Source organism: Scyliorhinus torazame, chromosome 12, assembly GCF_047496885.1.
Source record: "Scyliorhinus torazame isolate Kashiwa2021f chromosome 12, sScyTor2.1, whole genome shotgun sequence".
In the NCBI taxonomy this organism is placed as follows: Eukaryota; Metazoa; Chordata; class Chondrichthyes; order Carcharhiniformes; family Scyliorhinidae; genus Scyliorhinus; species Scyliorhinus torazame.
The window spans coordinates 192835789-192861734 of NC_092718.1; the positions used below are offsets into that span (position 1 = coordinate 192835789).

At 48.0% G+C, this 25946-nt stretch overlaps 1 long non-coding RNA gene across 1 annotated transcript in view; it reads right to left on the reverse strand.

The window, feature by feature from the left end:
- Positions 1-3950: 3950 nt before the first annotated feature.
- The window catches only part of LOC140386829 (uncharacterized), a 52843-nt gene continuing 30847 nt past the window's right edge, over positions 3951-25946 (reverse strand). The window contains exons 4-7 of the long non-coding RNA XR_011933680.1: positions 10275-10315; positions 8597-8701; positions 6228-6326; positions 3951-4078 (exon numbers count right to left, since the gene is read on the reverse strand). This is a non-coding gene — a long non-coding RNA (uncharacterized lncRNA). The remainder of the gene's footprint in view (positions 4079-6227; positions 6327-8596; positions 8702-10274; positions 10316-25946) is intronic.

Below are 25946 nucleotides of genomic sequence, written 5' to 3' on the forward strand. Positions count from 1 at the left end.
ACCGCGTGGCAGCCAACCAACCCCGGGGGACCCTACTGCTACTTCTGCAGACAGTCAAAACACCCCGGCAGCGCTGCCCGGCACAGAGCGCGCTCTGCAAAGCCTGCGGGAAGAAAGGACATTTCGCTGCTGTGTGCCAGGCCCGCTCAATTGCCACTATTGTCCCTGCACCCCCCCCACATGCGACCCATGGGTGTCGCCATCTTCCTCGCCTCAGACCACGTGCGGCCCATGGGCGCCACCATCTTCCCCGCCTCAGGATCCTTGCTCGTCAGGCACCTCATCGGGCTGCTCATCGCCTGCAACCACCGTCGACCAGCCACGTCTGGCCTCCATCACGATCGACCAGTCCCGACCGCACAACCTCGCGACCACGTCGACGACAGTGAAGGTCGACGAGCACAAGATATCCTGCCTTCTGGACTCCGGGAGCACTGAGAGCTTCATCCACCCCGATACGGTAAGGCGCTGCTCCTTCACGGTACACCCTATCAGCCAAAGAATCTCCCTGGCCTCCGGATCCCACTCTGTGGTGATCCGAGAGTATTGCACCGCCACCCTTCCGGCTCTACGTCCTCCCCAACCTCTGCGCTGCCTTGCTACTCGGCCTGGACTTCCAATGCGACCTCCAGAGCCTAACCCTGAAATTTGGCGGGCCGCTACCACCCCTTACTGTCCGTAGTCTCACGGCCCTTAAGGTCGACTCACCTTCCCTGTTTGCGAACCTCACCTCAGATTGCAAACCCGTCGCCACCAGGCGCAGACGGTACAGTACCCAGGACAGGACTTTCATCAGGTCGGAGTTCCAGCGGCTGCTGCGGGAAGGTATTATCGAGGCCAGCAACAGCCCCTGGTGAGCCCTAATGATAGTGGAGAACACTGGGCAGAAAAACAGGATGGTCGTTGACTACAGTCAGACCATCAATCGGTACAGGCAGCTCGCGCGTACCCCCTCCCACGCATATCTGATATGATCAATCAGATTGCACAGTACCGGGTCTTCTCGACATTGGACCTGAAATCTGCCTACCACCAGCTCCACATTCGCAAGGCGGACCACCAGTACAGCGCGTTTGAAGCAGATGGCCGCCTTTACCACTTCCTTCGGGTTCCCTTCGACGTCACTAACGGATTCTTGGTCTTCCAACGGGAGATGGACCAAATGGTTGACCGGTACAGACTGCGGGCCACTTTCCTGTACCTGGATAACGTCACCATCTGCGGCCACAACCAGCAGGACCACGACACTAACCTTTCCAAATTCCTCCACACCGCCAAACTCCTCAACCTAACCTACAACAAGGAGAAGTGCGTGTTCAACACGAACTGATTTGCCATCCTCGGCTATGTGGTTCAGAACGGAGTCCGAGGGCCCGACCCCGATCGCATGCGCCTCCTCAAGGAACTCCCCCTTCCCCACTGCCCCACGGCCCTCAAACGATGCCTGGGGTTCTTCTCGTACTACGCCCATTGGGTCCCTAACTATGCGGACAAGGCCCGCCCACTCATCCATGCCATCATTTTCCCACTGACGGCCGAGGCTCACCAGGCCTTCAATCGTATCAAGGCCGACATCGCCAAGGCTGCGATGCACGCGGTCGACGAGATGCTCCCCTTCCAAGTCGAGAGCGATGCATCAGACGTCGCTCTGGCCGCCACCCTCAACCAGGCAGGCAGGCCCGTGGCATTCTTTTCCCGCACCCTCCATACCTCCAAAATTCGGCACTCCTCTGTCGAAAAGGAGGCCCAAGCTATCGTTGAAGCTATGCGGCATTTGAGGCATTACCTGGCCGACAGGTGATTCACTCTCCTCACTGACCAACGATCGGTGGCCTTCATGTTTAACAACACAGGGGTAAGATCAAAAATGATAAGATCTTGAGGTGGAGGATCGAGCTCTCCACCTACAATTACGAGATTTTGTATCGCCCCGGTAAGCTCAACGAGCCCCCCGATGACCTATCCCGAGGTACATGTGCCAGCGCACAAGTGGACTGACTCCGGACCCTGCACGACGATCTCTGTCACCCAGGGGTCACCCGCTTTTATTATTTCATAAAGGCCCGCAATCTGCCCTACTCCGTCGAGGAAGTCAGGGATCACCAGAGACTGCCAGGTCTGCGCGGAGTGTAAACCGCACTTCTACCGGCCAAACCGTGCGCGCCTGGTGAAGGCCTCCCGCCTCTTTGAACGCCTCAGCGTGGACTTCAAAGGGCCCCTCCTTTCCACCGACTGCAACATGTACTTTCTTAATGTGGTCGACGAATATTCCAGATTCCCCTTCGCCATCCCATGCCCCGATATGACGTCTACCACCGTCATCAAAGCCCTCAACACCATTTTCGCTGTGTTCGGTTTCCGCGCCTACGTCCACAGCGACCGGGGATCATCATTTATGAGCGATGAGCTGCGCCAGTACCTGCTCAACAGGGGCAATGCCTCGAGCAGGATGACCAGCTACAACCCCCGGGGAAACGGGCAGGTGGAGCGGGAGAATGGGATGGTCTGGAAGGCCGTCCAGCTGGCACTACGGTCCAGAAATCTCCTGGCCTCCCGCTGGCAGGAGGTCGTCCCCGACGCCTTCCACTCCATTCGGTCGCTCCTGTGCACTGCGACTAACGAAACTCCCCATGAACGTCTCTTTGCCTTCCCCAGGAAGTCCACCTCCTGGGTTTCACTCCCAACATGGCTGGCAGCTCCAGGACCCGTTCTCCTCCGCAAGCACGTGCGGCTCCACAAGGTGAACCTGTTGGTAGAGAGGGTACAGCTACTCCACGCGAACCAGCAGTACGCCTACATAGCGTATCATGATGGGCGCCAAGACTCAATCTTCCTCAGGGACTTGGCGCCAGCTGGGTCCCCACACCGCCCCCCCTGCTGCTCCGGCGCCACCCTCCCTCCCCCCAGCGCACCCCACCACAGCCCCCGCTCCAGGATGATCCATCCACTCCTTGGTCCCACCCGGGGATGAAGATGAGGTCGACACTCTCCTGGAGTCACCGACGACCGAACCGACGCCTGAATCACCACCAGAACTGCGCCGCTCGCAATGACGGATCAAGGCGCCCGTTCGTCTAAATTTGTAAACTCTTTCTAAAATTTTAAACAACCTGTATGTAAATAGTTTTCCACCACCCCCGCTGGACTCTTTTTTAACAGGGGGTGAATGTGGTAGTCACCACTGTTGTATTGTATATACTGCATACGAGGGTATTACGGTAAGACCCCTGTACTACAGGTACGGGAGTAGATCCCTGCCTGCTGGCTCCACCCAGTAGGCGGAGTATAAATGTGTGTGCTCTCCGAGCTGCAGCCATTTCGGCAGCAGCTGAGGGAGGCTCCACATCTCTGTGTAATAAAGCCTCGATTACTCGCTACTCTCGTCTCGTCGTAATTGATTGTGGATCACACTGGGACTGCAGCGCTGAGGACCCGGGTTCGAATCCCGGCCCTGGGTCACTGTCTGTGTGGAGTTTGCACATTCTCCCCATGCCTGCGTGGGTTTCACCTCCACAACCCAAAGATGTGCTGGTTAGGTGGATTGGCCATGCTAAATTGCCCCTTAATTGGAAAAGAAAAATAATTGGCTACTCTAAATTTATTTTAAAAAACAAATCTATAATTGCGGCAACATTTACATTTTTTTAGTTTAAAAAAGTGGTAGTTCTCCAACTCTTTTCCTCATTCTTTGTAACTCTTTTCTTGCAGTGGGAATCTACGCAAAGAAAGAATTTTCAATTATTTAGCATCATACTACGTTGTCACACTGTCATTGTGTATTCACAGCCAATATATTGCTTTGGAAGTGCAGTCACTCTTGTGCTATGAGCAAATGTAGCAGCCAATTAGCATTCAAAGATGCCACTAACAGGAAATCATATAAATGACCAGATAACAAAAGAAAAATACAGCAGATGCAGGAAATTTGAAATAAAAACTGAAAATATATTTCCAGCATTTTCTGTTTTTCTTTTAAGTGATCTATTTTGGATAGTGCTGTTTGTGGATGGAATGCTGGTCAGCACCCAGGAGAATTCTCTTCTTCCTCAAACTGCTCCGTGGGATCGGTTGTATCTACCTGAATAGATTGAGAACACATTGGTTAAAAGGTGCCATCACTGACAAAGCAGCACTCTGTCAGTACTGCACTGAATCATTAGTTGAGAGCATGCGTACAAATCTATTGTGGAGCTTGAACCAACAACCTTCTGACTGAGAGGCAAACATTAGACGTTAAAAAAGCATGATTAGGGGCAGCACGTTGGTGCAGTGGGTTAGCCCTGCAGTCTCACGGCACCGAGGTCCCAGGTTCGATCCCGGCTCTGGGTCACTGTCCGTGTGGAGTTTGCACATTCTCCCCGTGTTTGCGTGGGTTTCGCCCCCATAACACAAAGATGTGCAGCTAGGTGGATTGGCCACGCTAAATTGCCCCTTAATTGGAAAAAATGAATTGGGTACTCTAAATTTATTTTTTTTAAAGCATGATTAACTTTAAATATTTATACTTTTATTCACCGCAGATCCTGGCATCATTTTGATATTGATTCTGCAGAGTTACTCAGCCCAGAAGTTCAAAGAACTAACATGTTGAACATTTGTAATGACATGGACACCAAAGCAGTCTTGCTTGAGGGTTTGCATCTGCGAAGATGGACCCAGAAATTCTTGTGGCTGGAGAGAATGGGAACAAATAAAGAAACACCTTTCATTAACATACAGAAAATAGGGGCTGAGGACCCGGGTTCGAATCCCAGCCCTGGGTCACTGTCCATGTGGAGTTTGCACATTCTTCCCGTGTCTGCGTGGGTTTCACCCCACAACCCAAAGATGTGCAGTGTAGGTGGAGTGGCCACGCTAAATTGCCCCATAATTGGGAAAAAAAATAATTGGGTACTCTAAATTTATTTTTTAAAACATACAAAAAATATCCCAGGGAACTTCACAGAGGCATAAGAAAAGGAGGGGAATAGGCCATAGAAAGGGATATTATAAGAACTGGTCTTTGTCAACGAAAGATCCCCTTTTGCCCTGGATAGACCAGCAATCTGGGGGAAAACACAGTCATTCCAGGGTCACCCTTGTACACTTGCTGCAGCTCTTTGAATTCGAGTCAGGGTGAAGATGAATGAATCTTCTCTTCATCCTCGACATCAAGATGTATGTCTGGAGGAGTCTTGGCTTTACCACAGGAATTCTCTCCTATAAACCCTCTATGGGCCTCAGTTGAGCTCATATTTTCAGAGACTGGTGTAAAACCTGTTGATGATCTTAACAGGTCCCAGTCCCTTCACGGTATTAATCTTGGAGGGAGTTTTGAAAGAGACCCACTTGTTCCATATTGGAGGAAGAAGGTTTGTCGATGGAGAGCACAGCAGCAAACTAACATTCCAGCAAGTGATTCAGGGTAGGTACAGGAGATGTGTCCTTGGAGATGTGGGGCTGGATTCTCCGCTCCCCGATGCCGCAATCACGTTCAGCGACAGGGCGGAGAATCTATTTTGCCGCCAAAATCTGGAGCACCGCTGGTTTTTAAATTCTCCACCCCCTGAAAAGCGGCGTACTCTAGGAGTAAGCCGCACCGATTATCCACTGTCTCAGGCCGTTGCAGTGCTCCGTGATGCTCCGTCCCCGACCGGCCGAATTCCCGACGGCATGGGACTCTCATGGTCCCAGCCGTTCGGAAACCACGCGTGGCAGCTGCAGACTCAGTCCGGGGCCGCCACAGTTGGGGGAGGGCTGATCCGTGGGCAGGGGGGGTCTTCATTCGGGGCTGGGGGCTCTGTGGGCGGGCGGTCCGGGGCACGCGAGCGGCTGATGGGGGGGGCACTACTTTGGTGGTCCAGGTCCGGGGGCTGAGTCCGCCATGGAGCACAGCGCGGCCCCTGCAGGCCGCCACTGTGCGCATGCGTGGCCTTTGAACCAGAAGTGCTGGGGGCCATTTCGGTAGCCAGAGCTGTGAGCTCTACGCTGCCTCCCTGCTAGCCCCCAGCAAAACGGGGCATCGGTGGGCTTTTGGCACCAGTTTTCTTGGCGTAAAAGACCACCGTTTTCATGCCGACGTGGGGACTTAGTCTCCAAAACGGAGAATCCAGCCCGTGATGTTTCTATCCCATTATAAATGACAACAATAGAGTTGGCCCTGAGGACATTTAAGACTATCAATTCAGATTGGCTAGAAGCCTGATCTAATTGGAAAAGGTAGCTGGGATAATGAGTTTATAGAGTACCTTTGGAAAATTTATTTGAAGTAGCACATTTTAGAGCCAAGCAGTGAGCCTGCTATAAAAGCAGAAAATGCTGGATAAACGCAGCAGGTCTGACAGCATCTGTGGAGAGAGAAACAGAGTTAAAGTTTTGAGTCCATATGGCCCTTCTACAGAGCTGCTCAGATCTCCAGCATCCGTAGTATTTTGCTTTTATTAGAGATCCTGCTATACCTGATCGAGTAATGTGCAATGAGATTGCATTAATTGATGACCTCATAGTGAAGGTGCCCCTACGTAGCAGTGATCATAATATGTTTGAATTCCACATTCAGTTTGAGGGAGAGAGGAGGGGGTTGAAGACAGGTGTTTTAAACTTAAATGAAGGCAATTATGAGGGCATGAAGATAAAGCTGGCTAAAAAGAACTGGGAAATTAAGTTAAGAGATAAGTCAGTAGAGACATAGTGACAGATATTTAAGGGATATTTCAGAATATCAGAAAAGATACATTCCAATGAATGTCTCAACTATTTACATTTTGCATCAATGACTATAATGAAGGGACCAAATATATGGTTGATAAATTTGCTGAAGACACAAAGATAGGTTGGAAAATAGTAAATCAGCATTATCGTTAAATGGAGAGAGTTTGCAGAACTCTGAGGGGCAGAGGGATCTGGCTGTACTGGTATATGAAACGCAAAACATTAGAGTGAAGGTACAGCAAGTGACTAGGAAGGCAAATGAAATGCTGTTTATTGCAAAGGTAATGAAATATAAAAAGACGGGTGTTTAGCTAACATTGTACAGGACTTTGGCAAGACCACATCAGGAGCAGTTTTGGTCACCTTGTTTAAGAAAGGATCTAAATGCATTTAAAGAAGTTCAGCGAAAGTTCACTCAACCGATACCCGGGATGGGGGGGTTATCATATGTGGAAAGGTTGGACGGGCTGAGACTGTATCCATTGGAGCTTAGAAGAATGAGAGGTGATCTTGTTGAATCGTAGAAGATCCTGAGGGGACCTGACAGGGTGGATGCTGAAAAGAAGTTTCCCCTTGTGGAAGAGACTAGAACTAGGGGACACAGTTTAAAAATAAGTGGTCTCACATTTAAGGCATGATAAGAAGAATTTATTTTCTCTCAGAGGGTTGAGAGTCTGTGAAACTCGGTTCCCCAGAGAGCCTGCCATCAGGGTCATTGAATATTGTTAGGACAGAGATAAATAGATTCCTGACTAACAAGGGATTTAAAGGTCACTGACGGTAGGCCGGATTGAGGAGTTGAGGCCACAATCAGATCAGTCGTGGCCTTAGAATCATACAGCACAGAAAGAGGCCACTTGTCCCATTGTGTCTTACTGAATGACAGAAAAGGCTCAAGGAGCCAAATGACCTACTCCTGCTTCTTATGTTTGTATATTTGTATGCCCTCACATGTTGAAACGTTCGTCTGGTGATGAAATGTGTAAGGAAAGTGGCCTCTTTAAGCTTCCGTGTCAGAACCCCATGAACTTCTATTGTTGCAGTGCAGTGCAGTTTGCTGCCCAAGTACTTGAATTTGGTGCAGTAGTTAGCACTGCAGTCTCACGGCACCGAAGTTCCAGGTTCGATCCAGGCTCTGGGTCACTGTCCGTGTGCAGTTTGCACATTCTCCCCGTGTTTGCGTGGGTTTCGCCCCCACAACCCAAAGATGTGCAAGGTAGGTGGATTGAATACGCTAAATTGCCCCTTAATGGGAAAAAATGAATTGGGTAATCTAAATTTATAAAATAATTTTTTTTTTTTAATGTTTAAGTACTGGAATTTGCATGAAAATAATCATAGACACAGTTAAAATGCCTATTTCTCATTGGATCAGAGCAATAACAAATGGCTTACTTGAATGGGTTGGCAATCAGGATTTAACGGAAACTTTTGAGTTGATAAAACTTCCCAATAGTAATTGTCTCTTTTATCACTAATTCTCCGTTTCCTGATACCAAAACTCTTCACTAACCTTTTGCTATTCTTATATAGTAGATTTATTTTCAGTAAAAAATTTCATAACCCTTCCGATTTACAGGAATGTAACTTTTAGGTTGGTAATTCTTGGCATCTAAAGCAATCCCCCTTTCCAACGCAGTCTGTTTAAAAGCAATGTTTATCCATTGTCCTGCCTGTCAGCAGAAGTCACACATTTGATCATTTATTGTTGACTGCTGGAGACAGGCCATGTAGGATCTCACAGCTGGAAGACAGCCATTCTACTGATATATGTGGCAGCTCCATCAACAAGTGGTTCTTGTCATAGATCAACATCCTTGCCGCTCACCAAACCCAGAAATCCAAACAGATTCATTGCAGCCGCGGCCTTCCATGATGGTGTCCTAAAATGTGATCTTTCACTAACCGTTCAGCGGAGAAAACATAACGTTTTGTATCCTCCATAAATGGAGCTGACTGTTGACCACTTTAGTTATTTCTTCCCCCTCCACAAGTGACCTTCGCCTTGACTCTACGAAAAATGCAAAGGCAAGGAATTCAGAAAAACCTCCTTTACCCAGAAAGACTGTGAAACTCACTACCACATGGTGTATTTGAGGGAAGAATCATAAGTGTATTGAAGAGGTAATTAGGTAAGCACATAAAAAATAGAAGGTTGAGAGGAGTACAAAATTATGAGGGGCATAGATAGGGTAGATAGGGAAAACGTTTTCCCCTTAATAGAAGGGTCAATAACCAGGGGACATAAATTTAAGGTATGGGGGATTTAGAGGGGATTTCAGGAAAAGCTTTTTCACCCGGAGGGTGGGTTGGAATCTGGAATTCACTGTCTGAAAGGGTGGTGTGGCAGGAACCCTCATGACATTTAAGATGCATTTGCATGAGCACTTAAAATGCCATAGCATACATGGTTACAGACCAAGTGCTGGAAAATGGGATCAGAATAGCTAGGCACTTACTGGCCAGTGCTGACATGATGGGCAGAAGGGTCTCTTTTAGTTCTGTAAAACTCTATGACTCTATAAGAGCTGACCCAATAGAAGGGTAAATTAAAATTATGACGGGTAGGGTAGATATGGAGAAGATGTTTCCAATTGTGGAAAGTCCAAAACTAGGGACCATAAATATAAATCCAGTCAAGAATTCTCAACAAAGAAAGCGGTGAGATTGTAGAACATAAACACCTTAGACTAATTAGGTTGTATGGTCTGTTACTGTGGTGTAAACCCGATCTAATCGTTAGATACAAACAAAGGCCACAAAAAACGCTTCTCTCTATCCACCCTTCCAACAATATTACATTACTTAAAAAGATAAATAAAAACAGCACATGCCGAAAACCAAGTTCAAGATGTAAAATGAATTCGGAAATATTAATGTTCTTGCCTTAGTTTCACTAACTTCCTCATTCATGAATAAAATGTTATGAGAATCAGTTATTCACCAAGGAAGAATGAACAACACTGAAGCAAACTGGAGGGAAAAAATAGTCATTAACTGAGTCATATGAGCCTGTCACGTCACAAGTTTCATTGGGGGCCTATGCTGAAGCAGATGATCTCAGTCAGGATGCCAGTAGAGCCATTGCAATTGACCTTATTGACCTGCAGTTGGCTTATAGAGAGGCAAAGTGGCCAAATTTCTCACTCCTGATCACTACTGAGTGACCACTGCAGTATACATGCATAGATCTTCGCCGAGCTCAGCTGGTTGTAAAGTAGCATTGATTTTCTGACTGCAGGGAACCTTGCTCGCTAAAAAAGAAAAGAGCATGTCACAAGTTTAGACGGCAGCTCGTGATCATTTAAATGAAAGGAACGGCTGGCAAATGGTGAGCGGCGCAAGAAAGCAAATTTCTGATATGCACAATTAGAGGGCAATGAAGGCTGCCTGTGGGAGCATGAAATCAAGAAACGGCCGCTAGTCCATCAGAATTCATCGTCAGGGCTCAGGAACTTGATTTTGTACCGAGTGCTCGTAGACCCGTACCCCCGCCAGGAGTCAATACCTGAGGGCGAAAACTGGAAGGGGCATAAAGAAATAAACACCCACAAGCTTCATAGCATTGCATTCGTCAAACTTACCCATGTGTTGTACTCTGCTGTTAAAAACCTTTGTAATGAACCTGTAAAGATTGCGGTGATTTGTAAATGAAAAGAAAACTCATTTTCAATTTTTTGCATTTACTATAATGAATGCCGCTTGAGGACTAAATGTACTGTGGTTACATCTGTTACTTCCATTCTATCTGAACACATTTAAGCACAAAGAAATCACACCAAATCATTCTTGCGTTAGTGTCACAGAAAACACATTTTTGATGCAAACAGAAATTCAGTGATCAGCAGGGTCAGAAGTGGTTCGCTCTAAGGGCTTATTTATCTCGTGCAATTGCTTTTTCTCATGTAAAATTACTGATGTTGTACTTGTGCAAGCTGCCAAAATCTATGTTTAAGGTTGCAACGAATAATCACGTGTTAATAACAAAATGATTTCTATCTCTCCTGAAGCTCAATTCGGAGTAGTTCTTCAAATCTCAGGGGAGTTTGGGATTTGTTAACTTGCCCTTCCACAATTCTGCTTAAAGACAGATGCGCACTGGTTAACAGGCATGCTGAAGGAGGAACAGCTACGTATGACAGGATTCGGTAAAACAAAACAGCAGTGGGCAGCACGGTGGCACAGTGTTTGCACTGCTGCTTCACAGCTCCAGGGACCCAGGTTCAATTCCAGCCTTGGGTGACTGGGTGGAGTTTGTACATTATCCCCGTGTCTGCGTGGGTTTCCTCCAGGTGCTCCGGTTTCCTCCGGCAGTCCAAAGATGTGCAGGTTAGGTGGATTGGCCATGCCAAATTGCCCCTTTGTGTCCAAAAGGATTGGGTGAAGTTACTGGGTTACGGGTATAGGATGGGGCATGGGCTAGGTAAGATGCTCTTTCAGACGGTGGGTGCAGACTCGATAGGCCGAATGGCCTCCTTCTGCACTGTAGTAATTCTATGATTTATTGCTGAACATTTAAGACTAGTTGCTGTCAGTCTAAATTAAGTAATTCGCAACACACAGAGAAATGGAATTTTAAATGAGAGAAGGACACAACTGACCGGCCCTTACCTTGATTCCAGCTTTGGGGGTCAACACTGACCGCCCGAAGAACTGGAGGAAAATTAATCCCAGAGAGATATTTGCTGAAGATCTGATTTTAAAAGCCGAAACCTCGGAGCTGATGGCTCACCAGGTTTAGCCACTCATGTCAACAGGCATTCCTGGGAAAAAGCTAGAGACCCGTGATGGATCATTGCAAATGTGAGCCAGCATCAAAGATTATCCCAAAACAAGGCTGCAGTTTCTGCAGTCGCACACAGCACTTATCTGTACCAAGGATTGTTTTTAATGGCCTACCTGAATTTTCAATTAGCACTGTTGTTTTACAGAGGCAGGGTCCCAGGTTCGATTCCTGCTTGGGTCACTGTCTGTGCGGAGTCTGCATGTTCTCCCCATGTCTTCCAGGGTTTCCTCCGGATGCTCTGGTTTCCACCCACAAGTCCCGAAAGACGTGCTTGTTAGGTGAATTGGACATTCTGAATTCTCCCTCAGTGGACCCGAACAGGTGCTGGAGTGTGGCAACTAGGGAATTTTCACAGTAACTTCATTGCAGCTTTAATGTAAGCCTACTTGTGACAATAAAAAGATTATTATTATGATTATCCAATTCAGTCCCTTTTTTAAGAACTGGGCTGAAGAAATGGACCCCTCTTGCTTATTGAAGTCACAGAAATTCTTTGCATTCTTAGGAGTAAAGCAATTTATTCAGACAAAACAAACAATTTAACAGGATTACAAATTAAGTTGTTTATTCAAATGGTAAAGTGGCTAATCAATAATGCTTTCCATTCCTTATACTCCCTCAAATTCGGCATTGAATATTTTTGAAGCTTCAATGCTACACAGATGGATATTGAAATAAAAATTAAAGGGGGATTCGGCAATGAAGGAGTTAATTTTAGGTTACAAGGCTAGGGACATATAAATTGCTGCAAATCATACAAATGTGCAGTCCAGGCTCTTCTGTCTCGATTCCCTCTCCCCTGTGTATTATTCTGCTCTAGCTTTCTCCCTCCAGTGACAGGCTAGGAGCATCCTCCATGACAGAGCACTTATCTCAGTATCTCAGAGGGGAAATGGTATCCATGTATGGCAGGGGATCACGCAGTTCGACTGAACTCTTCAAACAGGACACCAGGGCACTGGAGATGTAATCTACATTTAGTCATTCACCAGTTCAACGCAGTGGATTTAGCATGAATCCTACTGGGATAGAGCTGCATTCTGTTCGACAAGGCCAAACTAGACCGAACCAGAGCCTGCTGTTGCTCTTTAGTGACGGTTCATACACACTCATTAGATTCTGTGCAGCGCCAAGAGAGAATAAAGGGAGAAATTGGAAAGGAATAAAGAGCAGAGTAAATCAATGGGGGACCGTGGGTGATCACAGCAGCACAAAGCCCAAAGAAACCTGTGCAGTCATTGCCAATTTACACAAATCCAATTGTCTCCTGCTTGCATTGAAAGGCAATATCCAGTCTCACTGGACATTGATGGTCGCCTCATCATTTCTAGGCTGTGTTCGCAGCTCATTGGAAATTTATCAAATTGCACAATTTCTTTCTGACTGCCCTATTTTCCAGTTTGCGTATTTTGTATGCCCTTTTTAAAAAATAAAATTCTGCTCTATCGATTGTGCAAAAGAGCCAGGAAGCAAAGAGTTTGACATGTACAGCATTTAAATCTTTTACAACAGAGCAGAGGGAACCAGGAAAGAGTTGCCATTTCTCCAGCCCATTGCATAGAAATGAAGTTGGAGCTCGGTGATGCAACATTATGGAACACTATGGAACATTATGGGATATCTTGAAAGCATGCCAGACAAGTCTACAGCACGCCTGGTGTCAAGACAACCTGATATCCAGTATCCTGATCACACCAGGGCTCCAGTCTTTCACAGGTCCTGAGAAACTAATAATAATAATCTTTATTATTGTGACAAGTAGGCTTATGTTAACACTGCAGTGAAGTTGCTGTGAAAATCCGCTAGTCGCCACACTCTGGAGCCTGTTCGGGTACACTGAGGGAGAATTCAGAATGTCCAATTCACTTAACAAGCATGTCTTTCAGGACTTGTGGGAGGAAACCCGAGCACCCAGAGGAAACCCGCGCAGAGAATGTGCAGACTCCACACAGACAGTGACCCAAGCCGGGAATCGAACCTGGGAACCTGGCGCTATGTAGCAACCATTGTGCTACCGTGCCACCCTATGTCAGCGGCACAGAAATCAAGTGCCTTTTCTTACTCCAACTGTCCTTTAAATATTTGCACAACTATCAGTGGCTTGCAGTAGAAATATAAAGAGGGATAGAGTAACTGAAGGCTCCAAGTTCCTCTTCGAATGGCATTTTCTCAGAGCCCCAGATGATACGCGGGTTCCTTACAACTTTATTTTTCAGCCCTTGCCAGTGATTCGGTGAGTTTATCCTATGCATAGCCTAGGTGCTCAGAGCAGGATGCTCTCTGGTTCAATCACCACTCTACTGAATTAACCAATCTCATCCAAAGTGATGGTACCACTGGCCACTTTTGTTAAGATGAGGCAAACCAGACAAGCTTCCCATTTCCAACTATTGTCCAGAGAATGCTACTGAAGTGAAGATGTGTGGGCAGTGAGTGAAAGCAGGATTACATTTGGCCCTGATTTACTTGCCTTTTATTGAATAGGCTTAGTGGCACTTGTGTTCGGATGGAATTGTACCCTGCACAGAATATCTACCTTTTCAATGCACAAGTGTCTATTTAATATGAACTAATGAATATTTTCCGAATTTTCATCACCATCAAGGGGTACTGTTGCCTCACAGAGCCAGGGATGCGGGTTCGGGTCCGACCTCAGCTGACTGTCTGGGTGGAGTCTGCACGTTCACCCCATGTCTGTGCGGATTTCCTCCGGGTGCTCTGGTTTCCTCCCAGAGTCCAAAGATGTGTGGGTTCCTTACAACTTGGATTGGCCATGGTAAATTGCCCCTTAGTGTCCAAAGGTTAGATGGGGTTATAGGGTTACGGGGATAAGGTGGGAGATTGGGTACAGGTAGGATGCTCTTTCGGAGGATCGGTGCAGACCCGATGGGCCAAATGGCCTCCTTCTGCACTGTAGGGATTCCATGATTTAATGTTTATAAGGAGAATCTCAGCACTCAAGACATGATTTCAGCCATTGCTGTCTCTGTCTGGGCTTGGGTTAGCTTGCTAACCCAACTTAAAATCTACTCAACAAACCAGCACTGCCCAAGAAATCTCTTACACATCTCGATTCCTTGTCATAGAACCATAGAATGGTAACAGCGCAGAAGGAGGCCATTCGGCCTGCCATGTCCATGCTGTATTGCTGTCCATGAAATAATTAGATTTTCCAAGTTCTCCCAAATGATAGGATCATAAGACCATAAGACATAGGAGCGGAAGTAAGGCCATTCGGCCCATCGAGTCCACTCCACCATTCAATCATGGCTGATTTCAACTCCGTTTACCCGCTCTCTCTCCATAGCCCTTAATTCCTCGAGAAATCAAGAATTTATCAACTTCTGTTTTAAAGACACTCAACGTCCCGGCCTCCACCGCCCTCTGTGGCAATGAATTCCACAGACCCACCACTCTCTGGCTGAAGAAATTTCTCCTCATCTCTGTTCTAAAGTGACTCCCTTTTATTCTAAGGCTGTGCCCCCGGGTCCTAGTCTCCCCTGCTAATGGAAACAACTTCCCTACGTCCACCCTATCTAAGCCATTCATTATCTTGTAAGTTTATATTAGATCTCCCCTCAACCTCCTAAACTCCAATGAATATAATCCCAGGATCCTCAGACGTTCATCGTATGTTAGGCCTACCATTCCTGGGATCATCCGTGTGAATCTCCGCTGGACCCGCTCCAGTGCCAGTATGTCCTTCCTGAGGTGTGGGGCCCAAAATTGCTCAGTATTCTAAATGGGGCCTAACTAATGCTTTATGAAGCTTCAGAAGTACATCCCTGCTTTTATATTCCAAGCATTTGGCTAATGGATTGTAGCCATTTTCAATCGCCACTATTACATCAAATGATGAACACAGCAATCCTGCTCTATTGACACCTTTGATCTCCCTCTGCACATCCGCTATTGCTCAGTCTAGGGGTGAAATTCTCCGGAAACGGCGCGATGTCCGCCGACTGGCACCCAAAACGGCGCAAATCAGTCGGGCATCGCGCGCCCCAAAGGTGTGGAACGCTCCGCATCTTGGGGGGCCGAGCCCCAACCGTAAGGGGCTAGGTCAGCGCCGGACTAATTTCCGCCCCGCCAGCTGGCGGAAAAGGCCTTTGGTGCCCCGCCAGCTGGCGCGGAAATGACATCTCCGGGCGGCGCATGCGCGGGAGCGTTAGCGGCCGCTGATGGCATTCCCACGCATGCGCAGTGGAGAGAGTCTCTTCCACCTCCGCCATGGTGGAGACCGTGGCGAAGGCGGAAGGGAAAGAGTGCCCCCACGGCACAGGCCCGCCCGCGGATCGGTGGGCCCCGATCGCGGGCCAGGCCACCGTGGGGGCACCCCCCGGGGCCAGATCGCCCCGCGCGCCCCCCAGGACCCCGGAGCCCGCCCGCGCCGCCTTGTCCCGCCGGTAAGGTAGGTGGTTTAATCTACGCCGGCGGGACAGGCATTTTAGCGGCAGGACTTCGGCCCATCCGGGCCGGAGAATCGCGGGGGGTGGCCCGCCAACCGGCGCGGCGCGATTCCCGCCCCCGCCGAATATCCGGTGGTGGAGAATTCGGCAACCGGCGGGGGCGGGATTCACGCCAGCCCCCGGCGATTCTCTGACCCGGCCGGGGGGGTCGGAGAATCTCGCCCCAGGTGTCTACATTGGCTATGGAATTAATTCCCTCAACATCTCTTTACAGTTCTCCGGAAAAAAAACTACCTCTTTGACCGTTTGCCCGCCCATCCTAATTATGTGGCTCAGTGTCTGTGATTTTTGACTGTTAACGCTCCTGTGAAGTGCCTTGGAATGTTTTACAATGTTAAATACACTATTTGTTGTTTTTGTTGTTGATGTATGTGCTTATAAATCTTAAACAGTCAGCCTGATTGTCTGATGGTTTACATAAGGAAGACATGTCTGTTACAAGAGACTGCAGAGCTCCATTAGGAGTCCACGGTAATTTCCATGCAGAATGGTAAGGGTTAAAGGCCTTCATTTCCCCTTCACTCTCAATGCCTTGATACAGTAGCTGCCCTCATTTCCTTTATTAAGGCTGAGGCCATTATGTCACAGCGCCACGACATTTAAAAACTTCCTGAACTCCCCGACTACAAAGGGGGAGAAAATAATTGTATTGGGCCGCAACGGAGAGATTCACGCTGATGAGCAAGCCTTAAGAGAGCCATGAAATTAATAGATCAGCCACAGGGAAAGAGTTATGGGTGGGATGTGGGGCGAGCTGGTGTGGGGGGGGTGGGAGAGAGAGAGAGAGAGTTTGATGTGAAAACAAACAAACAAGAAGGAGAAAAATGAAAACTACAAGTTGACCAGTAGGAAATTCTTTCATCCTTTTCACTCGCTCTGCAAGTACAAACAACCTTTACATGGGGAGGTTGACACAAGAAACAAACACATTGGAGATAGTGATAATGAATGGAAATGAGAGCAGTGTTCTCTGAGTGATAGGACACAGTGTAGGCCTTGAGGTCATGAATGCTATTAGCATGGAATTTGGGTCAGAGATTTTAAAATATTTTATTCTTTCTTTCGTAGGCTTGTGTAACACAGCAACATTCGCAATTAAGTTATGATTTTAGACCTGATTGGTGGGGGGGAAAGCAGAACACAATAATATTTACATTTGAATCTGCTTTTACCTCACAGCAATTTAAACACACTTTTTTATATCTTTATCGAGAAACACACAGCATGGATTCTGTGCTACAATTTCAGCCCCTCACACAATTTGCACTGTTCTTGTGTCTTGTAGAAGAACAGAGATGCTTTAAAAAGAGGGAGGAGAGGGCAGCACGGTAGCACAGTGGTTAGCCCTGCTGCCTCATGGTGCCGACGTCCCAGGTTCGATCCCGGCCCTGGGTCACTGTCCGTGTGGAGTTTGCACATTCTCCCCGTGTTTGCGTGGGTTTCGCTCCCACAACCCAAAGATGTGCAGGGTTGGTGGATTGGCCACGCTAAATTGCCCCTTAATTGGAAAAAATGAATTGGGTACACTAAATTTAAAAAAAAAAGGGGGAGGAGGGAACAGGGCTTCAGCAGGAATTAGGAGAATGTTTTGTTCAGGTAGCCAGGGCCAGAGAAGTAGACTTTGAGGCAGTTTCTGCAAGTAGCAAGAGCTTTGGCAAGGGCAAGGTCTTTTTTCCTCAAATTGTGTTCAAAATGTTACATAACATGCAGATCTAAGGAAGGATGTGCAGGGCTATGAGGAAGAAGCTGGGGGAGTTGTTCCGACAGAGGGCTAGCAGGGACGCGATGGGTAACGGAAGCTTCTTCCTCTGTTCTAACAGTTCTGAGATGCTGTGAAGTGTATTTTCTGCAGGCCATTTCGACTCCAATTAAAGACATGTCAAGATAATCGAAGGAGTGGAATTTAAGGGCAGCACGGTGGTTAGCACTGCTGCCTCACAGCGCCAGAGACCAGGGTTCAATCCTGGTCTGGTGTGACTGTGCAAAGTTTGCACTTTCTCCCTGTGTCTGCGTGGGTTTCCTCCAGGTGCTCGGGTTTACTCCCACCTTTGAAAGATGTGCAGATTAGGTGGATTGGTCAAACTAAAATGCCCGTTAGTGTCCAGGGCTGTACAGGTTAGATGGGGCTACAGGGTTGGGGGGGGGGGGGGGGGGGGGTAGTGGGCCTGGATAGGATGCTCTTTCAGAGGGTCGGTGAAAATTCTATGGAATGAATGGCCTCCTTCTGCACTGTAGGGATTCTATGATTCTATGAAACAGTGCGTTCCATGGCTCCGTAATGACCCTGTCGGTAAATGTGCCACCTGATACAGTTCTGAGCCACACAGACCAGAGAGGTTCCACAATAAACCCTTTAAATACAAGTTTATCTAAGCTAGAGTGGCAATATGAGTGTTACAATTGGCTTCAATGGTCCTAAACCCAGGAAGGGTTCAGCTGAGGTTTCAGGTTCTGCTCACTATGCAGCGATTCCTGCTACAAAGTGCACGGTATGGATGTCATGTTCAAAGAGAACAGGCTCTGCTATGACCTACCCCAAGATTGAAGAGCTGCAATATTCCTTTTGCAGACATGCACATGACAGATGCTCACTTTAGCACTCAGAAAATAAGGTGCCCAGTCCCAGCATTCTGCCTCACTGCTGCGGTTGTGGGGTTACAGCAGTCGGTGTTTTCCCAGCCTATTGATGACGGGCTGGCAGGGGGAGGGCTGACAAAATTGCGGGCGGACATGTCAGGAGGGGAGCCCGTAACCTTGTGCCCCCATGAAATAATGCCAGCAGCATGAACGCTGCCAGCATGGCAGCCTGCCAGCCGGGCAGCCGATTGAATCATTTCAGTGGCCAATTAAGGTGCACTTCCCACCTGGGCAGGCATTTTCTGCCACATCAGGCGCACCTGTTGCCACACGGGGAGCCTGCCCAGCGAAACCTGCCAACCTCCCAGTAGGTTTCGGGTCCTTTACTGGTGCCCTGTGGCCCAGGGACCGGACCCTGGTGGTAATCACCGCCCGTGCTGCAACAGCACTGCCAGTGCTTCACCACTCCCTTTCTTTTTTGGAAATGTTTTTATTGTAATTTTTAATCATTTTTATACAAAGCTGACAATAACCCTGAATAACAACCAAACAGTAAGAACGCCCCTTTCCCCTTATAACCTATAAACTCTATAGCACTATAACCTCATCACTAAACACCTCCCCCACCCTACCCCACTACCCCCTAACAACTAACGGTTGTTATTAATTAGAAACCGCCGCCATCCAGGGAAAACCCTTCCACCAACCCTCTCACGGTAAACTTGACCTTCTTGAGATCCAAAATCTCCATCAAGTCACCCAGCCATGCCTAGACGCTTGACGGGGTAGTCGACCTCCAGCCCAAGAGGATGCGCCTCCTTGTCACAAGCAAGGCAAAGACCAGAATGAAGGCCCCCACCCCCGTCCAGCGTTCCGGCACATCCAAAACCCCAAACATCACCTCCAGAGGGCATGGCTCCAGCCCAATGCCCAAGATTGCCGAAATAGTATCAAAAAGGAAGTCCAGAAGCCCACCAGCTTTGAACACGGCAGCACGGTAGCATTGTGGATAGCACAATTGCTTCACAGCTCCAGGGTCCCAGGTTCGATTCCGGCTTGGGTCACTGTCTGTGCGGAGTCTGCACATCCTCCCCGTGTGTGCGTGGGTTTCCTCCGGGTGCTCCGGTTTCCTCCCACAGTCCAAAGATGTGCAGGTTAGGTGGATTGGCTATGCTAAATTGCCCTTAGTGTCCAAAATTGCCCATAGTGTTGGGTGGGGTTGCTGGGTTATGGGGATAGGGTGGCGGTGTGGACCTTGGGTAGGTTGCTCTTTCCAAGAGCCGGTGCAGACTCGATGGGCCGAATGACCTCCTTCTGCACTGTAAATTCTATGAAACACGACCAGAGCATGTGCACGTGGTGCGCCAGCCTCCTCGAACACCGATTACATCTGTCCTCTATCCCATTGAAAAACCGACTCATTCTAGCCTTCACTTGAAACACTACCTTTAACTGGATGAGACTCAGCCTCACACAGGACGAGCTCACGTTCACCCTCCTCAGTGCCTCGCTCCAAACCTCCTCTTCCAAGACTGCCCCCAGCTCCTCTGCCTTCACACCCTCAACTGAGCACGTCTCCTCCCCCACTATCCGTGGGTATATGCCCGATGTGCTGGCCACCTCTGACTCTGAGCAGGATAACATCCGCTCGACCAAGGTAGAAAAAGGCTGCTTCACCGGGAAGGCTGGAAGGTGCCTTTGACCCAGTTACGCACCTGGAGATACCTGAACCCACCAGCATCTGTAAACCCATATTTCTCCTCCAGTTTCCCCAGGCTAGCAAACCGACCCCCTAAAAACAAATCCCCCACCTTCTCCAACTCCTTTTCCATTCCACTCCTTAAACTTCACATCCGACCTAGCAGGCTCCAATAACTGGTTAGCACAGATGGGAGCTATCCTAGAGGCAGCCTTCAAATTGAAATACTGACGGAATGGCCTCCGCATTTTTAACATGGCTACTACCAAGTGGGGTAGTCGAGCGTTTCCTTAGCACAACCGGGAGCGCAGCCGTTACTAACGCCCCCAGGCTTGCCACTCCCACAGCTCCACCAAATCTCCGCACCACTCTTACAATTTTTCAGCATTTGCCGCCCCATAGTTTGGCAAGGCCAAGTCCTCTGCTTGTCTCTCCCTCTGGAGCACCGCTTTCCTGATCCTCAGGCCCTTACCGTCCAAATAAACACAGTCACAAGCCAGTCGATCTCTCTGAAGAACGCCTTAGGCAGGAACATGGGAGGAACTGAAATAAAAAGAAAAATCTCGGCAAGACATTCATCGAACTGATTGCGCTCAGCCCAACAGGAATGGTGGGAGGCCATCCCACCTCTGTGGGTCTGCTTGAACATTTCCCAGCAGGCTTGAGTAGTTCAACTTCCGGGGTTTCACCCAGCCCCTTACTATCTGGACCCCAAATACCAAAAATTACTTCCTGATGGATGGAACGACAACCCACCACCACTCTCCTTCCCAGTGCCCCAACCACCAAGTATTCGCTCTTTCCTACATTTAGCTGTAGCCAGAGAAGGCCACAAAGCACTGCAAAGTCCCCATAATGCCTCCCACTGATGACTCCTAATCGCTAACATACAACAACAAATCCTCGGCATATAGCAAGACCCTATTCTCCACCCCTCCTCTAATTGTTCCTTCCTCAACTTTCAAAGTCCTTAGTGCCATGGTTAGTGGCTCTATTGCCAATGCAAATAGTGAAGGGGACATTGGACATCAATGCCTGCTGCCCCTGCATAGACGAAAGGGTTCAGAAGTCACTTTGTTTGTGTAGACACTGGCAAATGGGGCTGCATTCAACAACCACACCCACGCTCCAAAGCTCGGTCCAAACCCAAATTTCTCCAGTATCGCGAATAGATAGTCCCACTCTACCCGGTCGAAGACTTTCTCCGCATCAAGCAAAATAATGATCTCTGGAACTGAGCCCTCCCCCGGGGTAAGTACCACATTCAACAGCTGCCTTACGTTTGCAGCCAACCCCATCTCTTTACAAACCCCATTTGCTCTTTTCCCACTCAGTCAGACTTGAGCCCCACTCCCTCCGGCAGACCCACCAGCCTCAGGTTCATGCGCCTGGACCTGTTCTACAGATCACCAAGTTTCGCCTTGAGGCCCTTATTTCTGTCACCGACAATCACCATTTCAGCTTCCAACGACGCGAGTCGATCCTCATGCTGAAACAAGGCCTCCTCCACACCTTTCAACATCTCAGCCTGCTTGCTTGCCGCCTTAGCCGTCTTACCCGGCTGCTCCTTGATCGGGCCCAGAGCCTCCTCCACCACAACTTTAAATGATACCCTCATCTCTTGGCCATGCCTCAGGAATCACCCGTCCATCTCCCCACCGAACCTTTCGAACTCTTTTGTATCACCCCCCACCATCATCTCAAGGGTATGAGCGCGGCCGCTACCCTCGCCATCTTTGTTGAATCCTTGCTTGGGCTCGGCACTTGTAATTTCCCCCCACTGCCTCTGTTCGATGCCGACCTCGACATCACCCGATTCACCTTTTCTCCATCAGGTCGGCGGGTTAAAACCTGAACATTCCTCGTAAAAAGGGCAGAAAATCCCGAAGTACCGGGACCTGCACGGAGCCGCCTAAAGTACATCCGGCTGTTACATGTCGGTGCACCGGAATTCACTCCACCGCTTCCAATTCCCCGCATTCCCCCCCCCCCCCCCCCACCCCCTGCCATTTAATCGGTTGACTTGTACAACAACTCCAGTTAGCCACTTTCACAAATCTCGCACCTATGGGTGGCACGGTAGCACAGTGGTTAGCACTGTTGAATCACAGCGCCCATTCTCCCTGTATCTGCGCGGGTTTCCTCCGGGTGCCCCGGTTTCCTCCCACAAGTCCCGAAAGACGTGCTTGTTAGGTGAATTGGACATTCTGAATTCTCCCTCAGTGTACCCGAACAGGCGCCAGAGTGTGGCGACTAGGGGATTTTCGCAGTAACTTCATCACAGTGTTAATGTAAGCTTACTTGTGACACTAATAAATATTATTATTATTAACAGATGTCAATTAGTCTCAGTATTCAAAAGTTCAACTGATCCACAGCCTTTAAAGTGAAAGTGTTCCAGATTGCCACTACCTTTTCTGTGACAAAGTACTTTCACTCCTGAAATGAAATGAAAAGAAAATCGCTTATTGTCACAAATAGGCTTCAAATGAAGTTACTGTGAAAAGCCCCTAGTCGCCACATTCCGGCGCCTGTTCGGGGAGGCTGTTACGGGAATTGAACCGTGCTGCTGGCCTGCCTTGAGTCTGCTTTCAAAGCCAGCGATTTAGCCCTGTGCTAAACAGCCCCAGACGCTTGCTTGAATTTAAATGTCATATCTCCTTGTTCTGCATACCCTCAGTAGAAGAAACAGTTTCCCTTTACCTACCCTATCAAATCGCTTTATCATTCTGAACACCTTGATTAGATCACCCCTCAACCTACTATACTTTAATGGAATCCAAGGAAAATTAAATCTGGTTGACTCCCAGATCAGATTGTTTCTTATCAATCATCGAACCTCCCCGTTTTCTCCACAATCTCTCTAACCATTTAATGATTAAAAATTGAAACTTGCAAATTCTGAAACAACCGGCTGTAAATGCCCTGCGAGTGAAAGAGAAAAGCAGGCAAACGATTTGCAAAGGGGGTTCTTCATCCCATCTCAGGTCCTGCTCCAGGATCCAAACTAAAATTTGTTACCTACCTCTTCCCGTTCAGCGCTGACCCCAGGCTGCAGCGGATTTCCAGCCTTTCCCATTTTATGGACCCCACCCCACCCCCCCATCCACATTTCCAATCCACTCAAGCTCTCGTGCATGTGACTGGGTCCGACACCATCAGCCAGCCCCTCAATAAAGTTCCATTGTGCTTTATTACATTGGAGTGTGGCGTCTAACTGTAAGAGAGGAGCATGTCTCAGGGAGTGTTCTTTTATTGTAATGAAGGTTATCAAAATATTTTTATAAACAAATCCCCGATGGGGGAATTTACAGCTTTATTACAGCTGACATATTTTGCAGTCAGCAGTTCTTTTTATTTAATGAAACAAATGCCACATGTTAAAAGTAAAAGAATCTAAAGGAAGTGCTGGCATTGCTAGTTCATCTCTGTACATTTTACATAGAATTACATAAAATTTATAGCTAAAAAAGACCAATGAGTTCAACTGGTCCATTCTTGTGTTTAGATTCCACATGTCCCTCCGCCCCCTAGTCACCATGCTTTGTCCAATCCTTGTCAGCATATCCTTCCATTCCTTACTCCAGCCCTCATGTACTTACATTGTTTCCCCTCCAAAACATTTATTTTTTAAAATATTTTTATTCAAGGACTTTCAACAAAATATAAATATACAAAATATCAAAAGAACAACCAAAGAGCAACAAAAGACCATCACATTAACCCACCCAACAATCCCAACCATCCAGCCCACCTGACAGCGACCCCCCAACCACGTCCCGCATTCCCTTCTTTAATCCCCCCCCCCCGAAAGCCACCGCCCCCCCCCCCCCCCCCCCTGTCTCCTGAATCCTGATTGAAGAAATTGATGAACAGTTTCCACCTCCGAATTAACCCTTCTGCCGACCCCCGCAGTGCGAACTTGATCTTTTCTAACTGCTGGAATTCTGCCAGGTCACTCACCCACAACCTGCCTCCGAAGGCCCCGAGTCCCTCCCACATAACAAAATCCATCTCCAGGCTATCAGGGAGGCAAAGGCCAAACCTTCCAAAACATCACCTCAACCACTCCATATACAGTAGTAGGAATTTCACATTCTCATCACTCTCTGGGCAAATCCTTAGCAGATTTATTGACTAGCTTGTACTTATGTCCTACAGCTTAAGTCCCCTCCCCCATTCCATCCCCATGTCTTCTGCATGTCCATCTTATCACACCTCTCCCCATAATTTTTAGAAGCTCAAAGCGTCAATTACATTCACAAAGGATCTGTAGCTGTTGCCTTGGCTGTTGTTTCTCTCAGACAAGGGTGTCAGGGGAGGGTGGATTTTCAAAACTGTGCTTGTTTTCTTTTTGCGTTTTATCTTCTTTAAAGTGTTTATAAGTGAACTGATCCTGTGTTTTCTTGAGAAAAGATGTTCAGTCAGGAATGGCAGCAGCTCGGGGCTCGCCCAAACAGGGTTTTGAGGATTAAATCGGTGCGTGTGTGTAAACTGAGATAGGCTGCCGTCCATTAGGGGGAAACCCAACTCCTGATGTTCATTGGCGGTGCTGGCATGGAACGTGTAAATGGTTAAATTGATACTGTGCTCCTCGTGTAGTGCCTGCATGTGAAATGTTGACGAATGCTTCGCTCTCCAAAGCTAGCCATGTGAAAACATCAGACAGCACTGGGAGGATGACAAGGCGCTACAAATCATGGAGCTGCCCTTCGCTTTCTGTTCTTCCCCTTCACCCTCTCAGAGGTGCACACAGAACGCATCCCATTACCATACCTGCAGCAGCAGAGATTGCAGCTTCAGCTGTGATACATGGAACATTTTAGCTGAGATTTGCAGTTCTGCCTTTGAAGTGTTATGTAGTCACACAATTAGGACTTCAAATCAAGTCCTTTGCGCAGGGTAACATTTTACATTTTGTTTCCATTCGGGCATTTATGCATGTTTTACAGATTTGAATCGATTCCCGGCTTGGGTCACTGTCTGTGCTCCCCGTGTCTGCGTGGGTTTCCACCGGGTGCTCTGGTTTCCTCCCACAAGTCCCGAAAGACGTGCTTGTTAGGTGAATTGGACATTCTGAATTCTTCAATGTACCCGAACAGGCGCCGGAGTGTGGCGACTAGGGGATTTTCACAGTAACCTCATTGCAGTGTTAATGTGAGCCTACTTGTGACAATAATAAAGATTATTATTCTTATTTCCACTCTTTCCTTACTAGGGTGTGGGCACAGGTACCCCTCACATTTTTTCCTCAATGTTTGATTTTCTAACAGTTTTTCTTGGTAAGGTGGTTTAAAACTCAGATGAGTTTTTTGTGGAGAGATTTTTGTTATCTTCAGAATCTTCTCCCGATTTCCAGCCTTGATGACGCAGTTGATTAAATCTCTAGCTGTGTCATACAAAGCAGGTAGGATTGATTCCCCAGTGTGTGCTGAGTTACTTATCTCAGCCCAGCAGTTATGTGAGTGATGCTACCAGCCTCAGTGCCATTGGGTCGGGGTAGTCGGACAGCCTTCCTACTAAACAGCAAAACCGTCTTTTGGACTTCGGCTGAAGATAGGATTGGTTGTAATACACTTTGCACCCCAAACCTTTGCTATGTTCAACTGTCCTGCCAAAAATCACTGTCATAGCTCGCACATTAATATGGCCACTTGGGCAAGGTGTGAAAGGGCAGCCAACACCATTGGATCCTCACCTGCCAAGGAGTCAATCAGTGCGAGAT